Source organism: Excalfactoria chinensis, chromosome 1 (assembly GCF_039878825.1).
Source record: "Excalfactoria chinensis isolate bCotChi1 chromosome 1, bCotChi1.hap2, whole genome shotgun sequence".
Classification (NCBI taxonomy): domain Eukaryota; kingdom Metazoa; phylum Chordata; class Aves; order Galliformes; family Phasianidae; genus Excalfactoria; species Excalfactoria chinensis.
This window is the reverse complement of record NC_092825.1, coordinates 70,018,337-70,036,290: the sequence shown is the minus strand read 5'-3', so window position 1 is coordinate 70,036,290 and position 17,954 is coordinate 70,018,337. Positions and strand designations below refer to the sequence as shown.

General features: G+C 39.6%; 1 protein-coding gene across 4 annotated transcripts in view; it reads right to left on the bottom strand.

Annotated features, from left to right (window-relative positions):
* FAR2 (fatty acyl-CoA reductase 2) overlaps nt 1–15,335 on the bottom strand; it is a 137,569-nt gene extending 122,234 nt beyond the window's left edge. Inside the window, exons 1-2 of one of the 4 annotated variants that reach the window (XM_072326380.1) lie at nt 15,070–15,154; nt 5,200–5,257 (exon numbers count right to left, since the gene is read on the bottom strand). The gene's annotated coding sequence lies outside the window, so the exon portion shown is untranslated. Of the gene's footprint in view, nt 1–5,199; nt 5,258–14,558; nt 14,668–15,069 lie in introns of those variants that run through there. The other 3 variants (XM_072326378.1, XM_072326377.1, XM_072326376.1) reach the window with 3 other exon arrangements.
* Between the last annotated feature and the right edge of the window lie 2,619 nt (nt 15,336–17,954).

Sequence of the window (17,954 nt, the reverse complement as noted above, 5' to 3'; positions counted from 1 at the left end):
CTTGAAATCCAAGTTCAGCACTGATAGAGCTAAAACTCACACATGAAAAGGACAGAAAGAAAAATTCATATAAGGATAAAGCCTCTGGTCTGCCAAAATGAGTCTCTGACTGGAGCAGTAACGCAAAAGTACTTACAGAGGGTCAGCTGCTGCATCAAAATCATGGCTTTCTGTGTTGACATGTATAATGTCAAGGCACTCAAAAATTGCCTTATATTAAGATGTAATTAGCAGCTGTTAACTGCTGTTTATTAGAAAATGAGGTTGAATAATTGGCCTTTCACAGCTGAGACAAAATCAAGTTCATTTGCTTTGAAATGTTCTTAACTACCTGAACCAAATTCACAAAAAGGTGTTCAGACGTACACTTTTTAAGTCTGAAGTCTACAGGTAACTGTCACATAAAACTGAGTAAACTTGTTAAATTTCCCTTTCCATCTTTGGAAAGGTTCAAAAGACAAGCTCAAAATGTAAACTGAAGATAACAAAGGGTTATAGAAATATATGATGAAATAAAACTCACACTCTTGAAGCTTAATCAGAATATCTGTAACTCAAGCAGAGAGGAAGGGTTCAGAGGTTAAGCTTTCCCAGCTCATCTGCTCAGTTTATGTGCTTCATTAAATAAAAGAATCTTACAGCAAGAAACTTAAAAAGAGACTGCATACTGCTTGGTTGTATTTATACAGCATTTGATACACTTCTTTTAGCTAAAAAATGAAGCATTTTCAGAAACTTTAAAAAACTCTGTACAGCTACAGTTGACATCAATACCTTAATGAAAGCAATTTTACTTGAGTCACTTAATAAAATCCCATCCAGCAACATCGTGCATTTCCCTTCTAGTAGGCAGAATACAGGAGCTCTTACATTTGAAGGCTGATTTAAAGCATGGAATCTATCCATTTAACTAATAAGCAGGAGAGTACACACCCTTTTCCAAGCTGTTTAAATTATTCAGGGTCACTATATAAGCCACCTGCCTTCACAGTAACCGGATTTAATAAGGCTATAGACTCATAAGGAAATGCAAAAAAAAAATGTTTGCCTTCAAACTCTGCCCCATTGCAGTTATGCAGGCTGTTACAATAGCAGCATGCAGAGTGACTCCATTTCCTCATTGGTGACTACAGAAATGCCCATTGCTAAGTGGACAGGGACCACTTATATATATGGTTTTCCATAATAATTTCTGCCTGCAAAGGTTGTGTCATACATTCTAATCTCATGGTGGTGTTTGTATGAAGTTTTCATTATGATCAGTGTTCCAAATAGGGAGTTGACTATTAGACATGCTGTAAGTACTAAGTCCATGTCAACTCCTGTGATAACTACCTTGCATCCAGCTTGAATACAGGATTTACAGGCAATGGTGTGTTTCTGATGTCCTCAAATGCCCACACAGCACTGCTGCTACTTGCACACCAATCACCCTTGTTTCAAATATATTCAGGTCTGAAAAAACATCTGTGCAAAACGATGCTCTCAGATTATAATATGATGCACGTGGTCTCCTTCCCTCCAGAGACACAAGTGATTTTACTTCTCTGCAAGTTTTTATGACATCAGAGTAGTCTCTTTTCTTCCTTATAACCCAGAATGCAAAGTATAGAAAGAGAGCTACCAGTGGGGAAATTCTGCTCTGGGAGTTTCAGGAGAGGAGCAAGTAAGTTACAGCTTGAGTGACTCTGTTCTCCACAACTCTTCAAAAAGAGAGGAGGAATGGGATCACATTAACAACGTCCCTTTGGTACAAGCACTCCCTCGATACTATTTCTCTTACCTTTGCTACACAGACAAAGATCCTTCAGGAAGCTGTATCCATATTTCATCTTGGAAACCTTTCACGTTTCAAATAAAAATCAGTCCAAATTCTAAGCACAAAGCAAAATTTTTAAATAATACAAATCAGCAAGCCACAAATTACAAGACAAACAGGAACAATAAAAACAGATAATATTACAATTAGTGTTGAAGCTATGTGCTTATCATATGCTTCCACAAACCTTGCTGGGATTTACAGGACAGACCACTTTGAGGTCTGGCCAAACAGGAGATAAAATCCAAGGAATTAACAAGAGAACCACAAAGCCCTAAACAAGTTTCTACATTTGTTTTCATAACAGCGATGCTTCAACTTGTAGGTCAAATTGGGATTTCACACTATTGGACTCCTACCTTAGCTTCTGTCTCTTCATAATTCAATTTTATAAAGTTTCTTGCAATGGGTACTGAGAATAAACAAAAGCAAGTTTATACAGTAGTTTCTAGGAGTATGGAAGTTTATGTCTGTAATCTAACTGCCAGATTCTGATTCTCTGGTAGAGGTAACTCTCAGGTAGCCTATGCAAGGTGATACATAACAGGCATGCAACAAACGGTAACGCAGAGTAACCTAAACAGCAGAGGGATAGCACAGACCAGCCAGTAATCACAGCCAAACGCAGGCAGACACTTGCTGGGGATGACAGAGCTTCTCAGAGCTTCAACTTGCTGAAAGATACTTACTAGATACAGGCTGGGGACAGCATGACCAAGCTAGCCTTGTACCCAAAGCATTTACTCTCAGGTTACTACTTCTGTTTCTGAATTGAAAACAAATATGAACACACACACACACCTCCCTGTTATACAAATAAAGAGATTCACGTTTACTCAAGTAATATTTGTCTGGAACATATTCACCATGAAATATACCTTCATGATTTCCCATATTATTATTATTTTTTTTTCCCAAATTTGTGTCCTTGGAGATTTTAAGATCATAATTATGAAAATTTATCCAGCAGAGACAGAGACACATCAAGATTCTTACCGGTAAAATTCCTGCAGCAAAGCATGATGCTTAAGATAAGCTGTAACAAGCATACTAAATCCTGATAGTGGAAAAACTCTGTTCACATGTAGGAACAACTTGTACAAATTCATGAAGGAAATTTTCTAAAAAGAAATTTTTTTAATTTTTTTATTTTTAAATAAACAACAGCAACAATAAATTACCAAAGTCTGTGCAGGGATGAACACAGAAAGCAAGAAAGCATTTCATTTGACACTGGGTTGTGCCATTTCATGATAAATACAGATAAGATTTACCACATATAGCTTCAGTGACAACATTTGTAATTAGTTGTGATTTGGAGGGAAGTTTTATGACAGCAATACCGACCATAGAAAGGAAATCCACATCTGCTAAGAGCATTATTTTGATATATTATCTCTTTTTAATCCACAGCATTCTATTCTTCACAGAATAGGGTGCCCTAAATCAAAGCAATGCCTACTTTAATCAAATAGGTGTAGCTTGGAAAAACTACTTCAGAAAAAAACAAAAACACAGAACAAGGAAATAAAACACCGTGACCATACGTTAAGTAAGGTTTTGTTTGTTTTAGTTCCTTGAGCATTGTTTCCTGAATCTGCTAACATCAAAAAGAGCCAAAAGTTCAAATCCAGGTTTTCCCAAACGATCCCCCAAATTCAGTGCAATTTTTTTTTAAATTATTTTTACAATCCTTCTCTCTACGCAATTACAACAACATAAGTAAGGTCTGAAGCCTCTAATGTGTCTTGACTCCCAGAAATCTCAGGGCTGCAGGATTTCTTGGTTCAGGCATCAAGTGAAGGAAATAAAACAGGTTTCGGATAGATATCAACCTTGAAGTAACACAGCCGCACTTACATAGCTCTGATGCAATTGGCATTGATGCTAATCTAGAACTCAAAAGATGACCAACAAACAAATGCAAAACTATTTCCAAGCAGTCCCATGAGAGGGTTCGTGTTCAGGGTGCACTCAGTGACACTGCTTCTCACAGAGCTCCTGAACTGGGACTCTGACTGTAAGTTTGGGGAACTAGGACTTCAGGTATTTGCTTTTTCACTTGTGCAAAGTCTGACCCAATTCTGTCTGTCTCCACTCCTATCTTGGATTACTGATAAAACCACGCTCTCAATTATCCTGGCTTTAAGTTGTCTATTTCTTCCTTTATCCCTTACCACACGTTGGGACCTTCAATTAAATATTGCAGCACTTGTCAGTCAGTGCTGCAGATCTAAAAGTAATCAATATAATTGAAAACAAACCAATCATCATCAACACTGATCTATGAAAACATACCAATTATGATTCTGACAGTTGATTTTAACTCCTGTCACACTTTGGAGAAGAGAAGAAATGGATAAGAAGATACAGTTCTTAATAAATAACCTTAACTCAACTGAAATAAAAACTGCTTAGATTCCTCTGATCATGTGAGCATTGTTTTTCTTAAAGTCAAGCCAAAAGAGCAGGAAATCTGAAAAATGCTAGGCAACATAAAACCACATAATAATACATGGAATTAAGTAATTCTTGAGCAGAAACAGAATTCAAGCTGATGATAGGGAGTAAATCTTTCTAGTTGAGGGGCTTTCACTGTTCATCATTCCACGCCCACTACTGCAGATGTAAAAATGTCACACCACAACAAATTCTCCCTCCACACTACAAGGCCCTGCTACCCTGGGCAGACCATGACTTCTAATTAATTATTCCACAGCTTCCTTAGTGAATACATCCCACTGAAGTCAGGGAATGCTATATCCACTGATGTCCCCTCATCTGCATAGTCAGTCATTCAATTGCAAAAGGCACTCAGATTGCTCAAGTATGATTTGTCCTTGGTACTCCTGGGTTGACTGTTCCCACAGACATTCTCATCCTTCACATTTAGAAAAAAGTTACAGGCAGATGCGATTCACAATATTTCTAGAGCTGGTGATAAGACCAACTGTCCTGTAGTTTCTCAGCTTCTCCCACTTTTCTTAAAAATGAATGAAATTATAGCCTTTTGCTAACCTTCAGAGGCACACTGCTTCATAAAAAAGCTGCAAGGCAATTGCACCACCCACGTCTCAGCATCCTGAGATAAATCCTATTCATCCTGATGGATCTGAATACAATCAGCTTCCCTAAGTATTTCTTAAGAATAAAAGTATTCTTCACTTGCTGTGCAACAATGCTAGATCATGTTCCTTTAGATAGACTTTGTTTCTGTACAAAAACCATATTTGGAATAAAAATGTATTCTGCCTCTCACTCGCTAGGCCACGTTGCAATTAAAGGTCTCTTCCTTGCACATTCAGTCCTGTACCAGTGGGGCTCTGAGAAAATGGTATTTACCCTCACCTCATCCTTTTACAATATCAAAGCATTCTTACCTCAGTCTTAATGGGCAACCATCTAGTAATAAGTACTTTTCACAAGGAGCCAGTGATACTGGAAAGAAGAGAAGCAAAATCGCTAGATCACTAGAGCAATAATGCATATTAAGGGAGAACACAGAGACTAGAAATACCCACAAGTGAAAAGAAAGCTTCTGATCATACCCTTAACAGTATCCTCTAATGAAGAAACAAAATTGCTCACTGTTCTAAAATGTGAGCTCATACTTGCCTAACAGGAATAAAAATACTAGGCTACATTTGAATTCTGCAAGGATGTAGTTTCTCTAAAGGTAGGAAGGAAGTCCACTAAGAGTCCCCTTCACTGTCCTAATAAACTTGTGAAGTAAGCTTCCTGAATGTTCACTACACAACAGCTACATATCTTTTTAAACCTAATTTATGAGGGACCTCAATCTGTTGAAGACCATCACTAGTTGCTTCTGAGTCAAAATACGAGAGGACCCAGATATTAACTATGACATTGCCTTCCAGATGTCTAAAAACAAATCGCAGCTGTGCTGTTACCAATCAGTACTAAGTTGGAACAAGAGACAGTAAGCCCTTTATGCAGTATAAGGTCTGTAAACACTGGTCCTTACAGTATGTGTTACTACAGTGCATTTATATTGTGTTAAAGTGCATCGTTATTGCTCACAGTGAAGTAGAACACTGATGCAAAGCACCATGTTTGTCCTCACTGAGGATACAGAAGACCTCTGTATCTGTGATTTGAAATCTACCATGTTTACCTGATTTCCACCTCCCCTTGCACCAGAGTTTATTACTTGCATCCCTTGCTCTGCTCCCTTTGCTTTTGAGTACTAATATTACAGCACTAGATGAGAAATATGCATATGGGCAATCAAAGAAAGTACAGATGAAATAGACAAACACATTAACCAATACATTCTGGCAGAAAGCCTTCTCAGGATGACACAGACAACACTGTCTGTGCCCCAGCATACTTTGTTCTTATGAATCCAACAGAACTCTGAGATACATTAAGAAAAATATCAAAATTACAAGAACATATATGCCCTTGCTAAAACTATATCAAGTATTTTTTGAAATATATTAGATGGTTGATGTAAACAATGAAGAAACACTCAACTCAAAGTAGTGTCTCCTCCAGATGCTGGTTTACATCCTCATGTATTGGAAGACATACTTTTTTCCCCAGTCACATTCATTCAGAAATTGTTTTTTAAAGAAGACACGGTAAGTATTCAAGCTAGACAAAGCCTAGAGCCTTTAATAATGAGGATTTAAAACAGTATTCAACTTCGGGAGCAAAGCAGAGACAGTCACAAAGAAATTCATCCTCCCTCTCATCAGGTCTGAAGGAAATCTAGCCTTTCAGAAGACAGAAAGGTGTTCAGAATTAAATATACAGCCATATACTATTTGTAAAAACTACAGTAATATAACAATAATACGCGTAAGCCTTCTGAGAGGAACTAGAGAACTATGACCTCCCCACACGCAATGCTATAGCATGAGCAGCTAAAGCAGATTTATATAGCAACTGCCTTGCTGCCAAATCAGAGTTCACTTTTGCACATGTGCTTGGTTTACCAGTATCACTGCTGATTAGAGTCCAGAGATCTTGTGCTTAAATACAGGAAGTTATTTCATCATCCTGAAAGAGTATAGTTTTATCTGATCACTGACCTGCATGCCAAAAAAAGTTCATCAACAGTAAGCAGTCTAATCAGTTCTTGAAAGCCCCTGAGCTTGACAAAGCTCAACAAAAGACTATTCAGCCTTATCCTCTGCAAATAAATAATTGCTTGAGTCTCACTTTGTATATGTCCCAGTACAAAAATTCATGAGAAAAGCTGGACCAGACACTCAGTGTCTTATGTATGGGAAACAGCAGTACCCAGAAGAAAAAGCATTTCTTCTCCGCTTATCAGCTAACTCAGACCTGTAGCAAACAGCAATGTATAGGATTTGAGTCACATGCCTGTCAAGTGCTAGTTTTAGTATAAATATAAAACAGCTTCAGAACATAGTGAAAATTCTACTAGTTAAATTCTACTCAATCACATTTATTAATACATAGCTAACTGTTGCCAGACACCACATAGCAGTGATTAATAAGTGACAGGCCAAAATGAAGGTGAAGCCATATATCTCAGACAAAAACAGTCTTTAAGAACACAGATTTCCCATCTTTTCTGTGAGCTAGACAATAAAAATAAGGCGAAAGAACAAAACAAAATGCCCATGAGAAAATGCAGTGGTTAGGAAATGAAAAAATTATAAGCCAAGACATACATCAAGATCCAGTAGCTTCCATCAAATCAATACATTATTTAGGAGTTCCAAAATTCCCTAAAACTTGCACATGTAACAAGCCATTGAGAATATGTGGGGAAGGCAGAGGCCACTGAACAAAAACATAAGAACGAAGACAACTCAGAAATACAGCTAGACATATTTTTATGGTTAAAAGCACAAGTTACCTCCAGAACTCTGAAGGCTTTTCACTGAATTCACAGGTTTGCTACTGTATTTATGCACAAGATTTAATGATTGGGTTGATGTGTACAACAGAGCATATGCCAAACACCCTGTATCTCTGTGCTCCAAGCCCTCTTTGTAACAGTGTTGCCAAGATCGTTTCATATAAAAAGACAGAGAGTATCACTGGCACTCTGTGCCACACTAGCTGGGTATAAGGACATTCAGCTTGTTCTGGAGGATCTAATAGATATAAAAGCAATGGACACTTGAAAGAGGTCACCACTAGAAGACAGTCATTCAACCTCTAAAACATTTTGATCTAACATTTCATTTCTCCCTTCAAGTGGCAAACTGAGGGACTCAACAACAAAGCAATAAGGTATGTACATTACTGGAGAAAAGATAATGGGATATGCAAACAGCTATACACTGAAAAGAGCAGCTGTAATCCACAGAAGTGGATTCAGCAAACGCAACATTACACTCATCAGAAACACAAGCAAATTTTGCAGCACCAGAAGTAAGGCAGTGATGCTGTATATATATGAAGCAAGAGATGTCTGAAGGTATAATTCTGTCACATACAATTTAGAAATGTGACTATGTGAGAGTCTGAGTTTCTTGGTTATGTCTGCAGATCATTGTTTCTCCAAATTTTTATTTATTTATTTATTTATTTTGGTCCAACAGAGAACTCAGGGACTTTAGGGCACTGATGTTCAACTCAGTAACCAAAGGAAATCTAGAAGCAGTCCCTAGCCTGTGATGTTCCCACAGCATAAAGCTAGAAGTAATGAAGTAGCTGATGTCATTGCATGCAACGTAGGTTTTGCAAAGGACTGCTTGTGTAACAAAGCTTCACCCTTAAAAACTGTTCTTTAAGTTATTTTTAAACAGAGTTGAACGATATCATCCATCAGATGAGATGATAACCAACATCAGTCCTGTCCACAGTATGAATAACATCAGAAAGCATTTTATGTTGGAAATGCAAGTTCTCTCCCCCTACAGAAAGTACAGAAAGCAAATACTTCTCTAGCTCTCCATGGGAGCTACAAATATATCTTTAAGGAACTTCAGAAGAAAAGTACTTAGTTTTACACTTAAAGATTTTTAATGCTAATTCCAAATAAGACTGTGTTGGTGAGTAAGCAATGACAGGTGGTAAAAGCAGATGGTTTTGAAAAGATTTGCAGCAGTCCCTGGCTCTGTTCTTCTACTGACTCAGTTTGATACTGGCAGAGAAAGTGATTCCTCATCTCTTCTCCCCCTGTCTCACTAAAGAAAAACAGCAACTGCTGACCTCACTGACTGCCACAAAGCCAGGACAGGATCAGCAAAGCATACTTGTTCATTTTCTTCATCTCACCTCCAAACCTCTTTTGCCTCACTACAGAAGCCCTACCTATTGTAAGCCATGGATGAAGGCTAACCATCATAGAATCATAAAGGTTGGACAATACCACTAAGATCATCAAGGCCAACCATCAACCCACCACCACCATGCCTGCTAACCACATCACTCTGTTACCACATCTACACATTTCTTAAACACCTATATGGATGGTGACTCCACCGCCTCCTCAGGCAACCCAAACCTCACCACTTCTTCTGTGAAGAATTTTTTCCTAATCAACCAACCTGAATCTTCCCTGAAGCAACTTAAATACACAGCTTCTTGTCCTATTGCTAGTTACCTGGGAAAAAAGGACAATCCCCACCTTGCTACCATCTCTTTTCAGGTAATTGTGAAGAGCAGCGAGGTCTCCCCTGAGCCTTTTCTTCACCAGACTAAACAACACCAGTTCCCTCATAAGACTCGTGCTCCAGCCCCTCCACCAACTTTGTTACTCCCTCTATGGGCATGCTTGGGGCTTCAGTGTCCCTGTAGCGAGGAGCTCAGAAGAGAGGTGGAATGTTGTCTACATCACTTCTTTGTACTGGACTAGATCTGTTTGATATAATCCCAATACAACCCTTACTTTCATTTTCTATTTTATTAATCAGTATTACTTCGTTGAGAATCTTCCCCTTATTGCCTACCTATAGTTTGAGGTTGGATTTTTTTTTTTGTTTGTTTTTAAAAAAGTAACAACACTGCAATCACTCCACACCTTCATGATTTTGCTCACAATATCAAGGAAACTTCTGAAGGAATATTCTAGAGACTACTGACGCTACAGCGTATCCATACCCGAATGTCCCTTGCATAAGAAAATCCCTCCTGAATAAGCTACTCCAAAATAAATCTACATTCTTTACAGGACCAGAAATGAAACCAGGAAATCTCTTTCCTTCAGTCAACAGGTTTTGTAGCTACATTCAGAAAACTAAAACAAAAAAAAAGGGAGCTTTCAATGCAGCTCACACCAATTACATACAATGTAACAAAAACAGTTCCGAAAACAGTTTCCTATAAAGGTAGACAAAAGGCATTCAGACCTGGAATGATAAATATTTGTCTTTTTAAGCAAATGCCACTAAAATTGCCACTCAACTTTGGGCACAATACGCTAGTTTTCTGGCTTGGATAATCAAGGCTGAAAGACAGTTTTAGAAATTAAACTGTAAACATCCAGGTTTGTGACTAGCCTTGCATTTCTTGCACTAGTTATGAACCAGTCACTGAACTTTGTTCTGTTAACCCCTACAGTACAACTCATTTCTTCTGAAAGCATACATAGGTTGCACATACTGACATAATATATGAAAAAATGAAATTAAATGTGAGAAAAACCTATAATGCACACTTCTTATGGATACAGCTGCTCCACAGTTACTCAAGGAAGCGGAAAACAACTGAGCTAAACACAAGAGCTTATTTATAGGGCACAACACATCTTTTTCTGTAAGAATGGAGAAAACCAAAGTCCTACATGGTTTTCAGTCACTTGTAACTGCCTAAACACAGGCACACACAAAGAAAAACACATCTACAAGCAACTCTTACGAAGAACAGCTAATAAAAGCTTAGAACTCAACACAATCACAGTCAAATTGCAGGTATTTTTGCTAAACCTTTAATCTATCTCATTCTTTAACAAAAAGTAACTTAACCAAGAATTTGAGGGTGAGATTTCCAGCCTCTGGTAATTAGCAATAGAAAATTAATTATATGCCTACATACAGAAGATCCTACTATTGAATATTTCACTACATAAACACCTAATTAATTGTAATTTTGGCACTGTGGTCTATATAAGTACACCATTCAAAGACAACTACATTTTCTAAAGGAAAACTGTCTGAAAGCAATATTTAGATCAGATTTTTTTTTTTTCTTTTTTTTTTAAAGCCTTCTATCTTGGAAGGTATTGAAAACATGAGTTATAGGCTTTGTTGTGATAATAAATGAAAATGAACTTTTGCCAGCTGTAGATGGGTTATCAAGGAAATGATGCTACAATGTGTAGTTACCCATGGCAATACTGCACAATAGTCCATTTTAACTGACTCACAGAAGTCCAAGGGTTCTGAGAAAACAGCAAATTCAAGCAACACTGCCCCATTACAGGTTCTGTGGCCTTGATCACACCATGCCAAGAAGTAATCATCATAGCAATAATTCATGCTGCGAGTCTGCGCCTTATTAGCACATGCAACGTTCAAGTACAGAGCAGCAAAGACAGACTGCAGCTAAAGAAGTCTGCAATTTAAATATAGGATAGGCAGGTTTGCAAGCAACAGCAGCAGAAGTGACCCAAAACCTACATTCAGAGATCTGCATTTTGAGCACAGGAAGGCAATGCTTTTAGCATGCCACAGTGAGACCCTACTGCCTTCAAGGGCACAGGTATTTACAAAAAACATTTGTCCTTTGAGTTCCCTCTTTTACTAGCTTCACCAGGCCCGCACAGAATACAGCTACACAAGCGGACAATGGTAAACAAATTCTCTCCTCATTCCCCTAACAGGCCAGATGCAAGGAAAACCCAATCTGGATGGGGCAAGTTCATTACACTACAGTGTGATCATCTCTAGTCTGGGATTCCTGTTATGAGGAGCACTGTGAAGACTGGTCTGCTCCTTCTAATGGCACATCTCCACTGACTTTCAGTCAGACATTGAATCAGCATCAGAATGCATCCAGCTGAAAGCCCAGCCAACAAGAACGGATTTGTGTGGCCACAAATGATAGCACCGGTACAAGTGAAAGATGAGGAACTTGCAGTCAGAGGTTATGTGGGCAGATTGACACTCCAGCAGCAGCCTACATTTGTGGTAAATTAAAAGGACCACAGAATTACACTGTTCGCCTTACTAAGAGGTATATTTTGCTACCCTCGAGCAACAGCTTCATTTTTGTACAGTTGAACATACCCCCAGGCAAGAAAGTAATGCAGTTACAGAACAGTGCTAACACTGTCCCCAACATTTCCCTATAAACACAGCAAAGCAAAATAACATGATAAGCAATATTCCCCAGGTAAGAAAAGCACTCAATAGTTTCCTCATCTCCACAGCATTACATTGCACTGCCCTTTGGCTTCTCCAAACCACTCACATCTGCAATACCAACCATTAACTAAGTTTCTCTCCCTTTCCCCATTTTAAAACCTGATGGTTATTTTTTCCCCTTCTCTGTGATTCCCTCATTCACGTAATTGTAATGTATCAAAGCGATGGATTATCTGCCTTTAGAAAAAAATAAAAATAACCTTAAGTGGCAAGAATTAGCAATTTCCCAGGTGGAACATAAAGGAAAAAATTAAAAAGTTTCTTATAGTGTAACACTGCAGACTGACCTGTTGGAACAAGGATTTAAACTCCATTATAGGAACTGAAGTTAGAATCATCAGAGAGTTTAATGAAGATATCAACCACTCATTCATGTTCCTTTGCTGTACCATGCCAACCAAATGCCTTTTGTCACATTATCCATACTTACTAACACAAACCTTCCACTCCACCAGCACTCCCACATGCGCATGAACAATATCCTCCACCCAGCCAGCCCTGATAAACCATGTCTGCCAAATCTGAAGTGACTTCAGAGAAACCACGGGAAGTTTATAAAGCTGCTAATCTGATGCTTGTTAGCAGGTAATTCCCTACCTACTACCTTTCTGTCAGTCTCTCTCTAGCTGTTTTTCTCTCTCTCTCTTCCTTCCCCCCCACACCCACTCCCAGATAACCCTCTACAGGTTTTACTTACTCAGGCTGTTACGCTATTTTCAAGCTGTTAAGAACTCTTAAAAAAATGCTTTTCCCTATGACTCATCTAAATAGACCTTAATAGGGATTAGAACTGGAACCCAAAGTGGCAGAAATTAAGAATTTGCAGCTTTGTTACAGTATCAGATGTTATGCATCCTTAAACATCCTCTAAATATAAAGAAAGACTGGCTTATATCTGCTATTGCTTCATGTTTAATTCAGACACTCTTAAGCGAGTGCAGCTCTGTCCATCCCATCCTCCCCCAAATCTTCTATGTATTATGGAGAATAGAGACAAACACCCCAAAACACAGAGGGAAAGTTTTAAATCATTGTTTCCACAAAACTATAGTTTACCAGAGTAGAAGATTAAGGCACTGAAGATTTAAGTAAAAATGGGGGATTCCACAGCTCCATAAAAGCAACTATTTGTAATTTTGAAAACTGTGTAATTACTTTAAAGAGAAGACTTATTACACATATTACACAATCATGAACAAAACCCACATTTTTCATACTTAAGAACATTACAGATAAGCAGGAAATGATGGTTGTTGTGATAAACTAGATGCAAGTGAAAACAAACTCCAGTAGCATCTCTTTCAACTGACATACGCTTCTTACCAAGTGGGGAGGAAGGTTCCCAGAATGCAGGAAGTTGTGCTCTAAAGCAAAGCAGGGCTTCGGGATTCCCATAGGCTACCTTTGGTATTACTGCATGTTTCAATTTTACTCTTATGTTAATACAAATTCGAGTGAACTACAGCAGTTATAGACTTTGGAGTAGATTTCACTAGCCTATTAATAAATTTCACTAACGTTAAAAATAAGGTCTAAAATAAGGAAAACTAATCTTTTGACTGAATCTGTGCTGCGATATTTCTGGGTGAATCAACTCCTGTTTCATTGCAAGATAATGGTCTGTCATTAGTTATTTGTCTCTCTGGTTATGCCCTTAAAAGGCTCTGAGGCAAACATGTAAAAAATAAATTGTTCCGAGTAATAACATTACTGCAAAGAGCTGTAGGAGATGAAGTCACATGTCTCCAGTATCTAGAAACCTGAGGAGATCCTCATAGGATCCTGCAATGAAATTGGGATAAATCTTTGTGGTGGGTGGGTGGGCAGCAGGGATATCCAGTAATTTGCCAGTCAACAAACAGAAAACAGCAGTAAGTTTCAGAACAAGACCTCTTCATACAATTAGACCTCTACTGCTGTCTAATGCTGAACACACACACATATATATATATATTTAATTCAGGGCCTAATAACAGGAAAAACAAGCAAGCCTCCCATTAAACTGCATTAGAGTTTCTCTATTTATCTATTGACAGCACTGCGTTCCAAAACAGCCCTACGCAGAGCAGAAACCGCTTGCTTCACTCCTCATCTATAGGGCTTCATCTTCCCCAGCGAGAAGCGAGAGCTACACAGGCGCTAGGGCCTCCGCTCCCCCGCGGCACCACACAGCACCGGGGGCTGCCCGGGAGCCCGCGATCCCCGCCCAGTGCGGCCCAGAACGGCCCGGCTCCCGCAGTGGCAGGGGCTGCAGCCGGCCCGGCCCCGCTCCCACCCGGCCGGCTACCCTGCCGCCTTCCTCAGTAACGTCAGCCCTCCGCAGCCTGGCCTTCTCATTCTCTCCCTACCCTATTTCTTTTCTTTACTACTATTATATTTTTGTTAAATTTTTTGGCTTCCTTCTTGTGCTCCCGGAGGCTCGTTACCTTCAGTTCCCGCTTCTCCAACCAATTCCCGTCTGCAAACCGCTGCCCCCACCTTCCCTAACACGTAAGCAACTCCCAGCAAAGAAAAGGAGGCGGTGGAGAAAGGAGGAAAAAAAAAAAAAAAAAAAAAAAAAAAAAAAAAAAAAAAAAAAAAAAAAAAAATTATAAAAAATTATAAATCTCTCCTCCTCCCCTTTTGGGTTTTATACTATATATCCGGCCGTGGGAGGGAGGAGCAGACTCTGCTCCGTCTGAGGTGGTGGAGCTGGGGTGGAGGGCTGTGAGCCCGAGATGCAGAGCGGCTCAGGCCGCCGGGGCTCCGCTCCTCCACTGTAGGAATCTACTGGGGGTGGGCGAGGAGACATCCCAGGCCCCACGCTCAGGCCACCCCGTCTCTAGCCTCCACAGCTCACGGCATCGCCTCTTCTCCGCGCCCGCAACCCTCCCGCAATGCCACCAGGCATCAGAAGACAGTACAACCAAAGGCTCTCCCCGCAGCTCCTCTCCTTACCGGGATGGCGGGGCTCCGCTGCCAGCTCCGAGCTGCCTGTGGTGCACGAGGCGAGCGGCAGCTCCTCAGCGCCTCCTCGAGCCCCTTCCTGTCTTCTGCCCTTGTCCTCCCCCCACCCGGCAGTGGCGCGGAGCCTGGATGGGGTTCTGAAGGCTCGAGGAAGTCGCGGTGAAGGAGTAAGTCAAACTGTCCTCTGAAGTGCAGAGAGCAGCAGCGTTCCCTCTTCTGCTTAAAGCCCATCTATTTGGTTCTACGTTTGAAATGATGAGGAAGAATATTGTGGCGTGCTTGTCATGCAACTTGCGTTGCAGCTATTAAGAAGAAAAAAATGAATAGATGTTCAGCCTACCTGCTTAACCACAAATGCTAGCTTACTCATTTCAGCCACTAAAGATAAATATCAGAAAGATCTTTACCACTCAATCTGTGAGTGGAACAAAGAAGAAGCGATGCTTTTATATGGATCATCACATAGTGAGTACAAGCATTAAATAACTTAACAAGGTTGTGTTTGTCTAATTACTGTCATCATTTTATTGAAAATAAGGGTTCCAGAAACATTAGGTAAGGTGGTCACTGCTGACTGAATCAGTACCAGCACTAATCAGACCTCCAGAGGGAGAGGGATTACATGCTGCACTCACAGCTGCAGTTCTTTTGTCACTAAAACCGTCCTTGAGATGTTCAGAGTCTGCAGGTGCCTGCCATTTTTCTGAGAGCTTCTTGAGCATGTGTTTGCATGTCTGGGTGTTACCAGTTAAGCCTTAAGACTAGCTGGAGTCTCTAAAGGAGATATGCTTTCAAGTTTTCTCTTCATTCTGCCTAGCATCTATGCAGTATGTATTTTGCTACTCTTAATGCTGAGCTGTAATCTAAGTATAGGACTCTCTAGGCCAACCTGAACCATAAAAAATTCCAGTTACCCAAGGTGTATGTCAACAGCTCTATACCACTTACAGAGCTAGAGTAAGGTTATTTGTGTGGGATCAGACAGACATGTTCAGATTATTCATCACATGCGAAGATATAGGTTGTAGGGCACATTGACTGCATCACCTATGTAGATGGAAGATAGCATCTGGTTATTTGTAAAAGCAGCAGCCTCATAGTGGGTTAGAACAGTTAACAGGACAGTTGAAGTTCTAGCTTTCATTTCAGATTAACCTTACAAAGAATCTGCAAGTTCAAGCGAAGATTATTTAAATTCATTTATTGGAAATATAATAAGAGGAAACTTACAAGGAAAGAGACCACTGAAAGTGGTTCTTGCCCAAGCAAGTCACAGTTGCTGAAAGTGACTGATGACATTTCAGATAATTATGAGTAAACAGGGTTTTGGTTGCCTATATCTCATATTTAATGTAAATATCTGCCTCAATGGACTGCAGAGGCCTCTGTCTAACTGAAAAATTCGTACTTTAAACATCCAGCTTGGCACAAAGTGGAGATCAAGAGTAGCTTTTTTTCAGTATCAGTGATCTTGCAGTTTGAAAAATAATCAGAAACATAGCTTCTGGGAAGTGCACAGTTCGAAGTATTGCTCATGTTATCTTTCAGCATACTGAACAGAGAACTTGATTAGCATCAATTCTCGCAAAAATTCTTCCAAAAGGAAGACAAATCACCTTCAAATTACAAATCTATTGAAATTCCTTTGTGAAGCTTGGAAAAAGAGAGCAAGCTTGATGAAGATTTACCAAATAAAACCAGTTGCAACATTGAGCAAGCGGCATGTCAGATTCAGTTCATGATAGCTTCCATGAAAAGCCGAGGGGATAATATGATTAACAAGATGAAGAAACAATCAAGAGTCATTATGCAGTGCCAACCTGAGCTACTGGTCTTTGAATCAGAAAGGTAGGTTGCAAAAGGGCTCTCTGTCATCAGTGGGCCAGGCTGAAAAAGATGCTCTTTAACTGGTTGAAGTAGTACATCACAAATGCTTAAAAGAAATAAAAAATATGAACTTTCCAGAGTATTCTGCCCTCAAGTACAAATGGGACGTTAGTGCTCACCATTCTTTCTTAATTAACCCTCTCAATTCCATTGCTCTTGCACTACTGATAATACAAAGTCTTGTTTACAAATGAAGTAAAGTTCTCCTAAGCCTAAATTTGAAACAGAGCTTGCAAAAGATTGCACAAACCTGAACTTATAACTTAAGCTGCATAAGGAAGGCACATAGGCAAGTAAGATGAATTTTTACATCAAACTGTCATTAAACTGTGACAAAAAACTGCTTAAGGATAGCTCCTGGCAAAGATCCACAAAGCTGGTACCAGAAGAGTAAGAAGAGCAAGTCCCTTGCTTCCTTTGGAATTGTGCCCTGACTCCAGCAAATGGCTGGGGGGCAGGAGCAGGGGATAGATATGTTGACCATCTAAACACATAACTGAGTATTGCTGGGACAACTGGACCTCAGTATAAAACCTTACCTTTATGGATGATGGATGTTACAAATATGTCATAGAAATTAGAGAAGTTTAATTAGGGCAGTTTAATTCCTACAAGGTCAGTCAATATTCTTAGTACTACAATTACAAATCCGTACCAGGCACATTGCTACCTTACTGTAACCTACTGACATGGCCTTATGTAGCGTCTCATTTCAACACAAGCTGAATCATGAACATCCTGTGGCAATGACTTTTGGTTTTTTTTTTACCCTCACTTTGTATGTTGAGTTCAGGTGTAGGATTGGGTAGTAAAAATTTTGTTTTGAATAGTCTATAGGTTGAAAAAGTGTACCTAAAAGAAGTACCTAACAGGATGGGCTGGAGAACTGGGCAGTAAGAAAACAGATGAGCTTTAATGAAAGCATGCATACTGCCTTGCATCTGGGAAGGATTAACAAGTATCAGTACAGGTTGAGGCATGACCTGCTG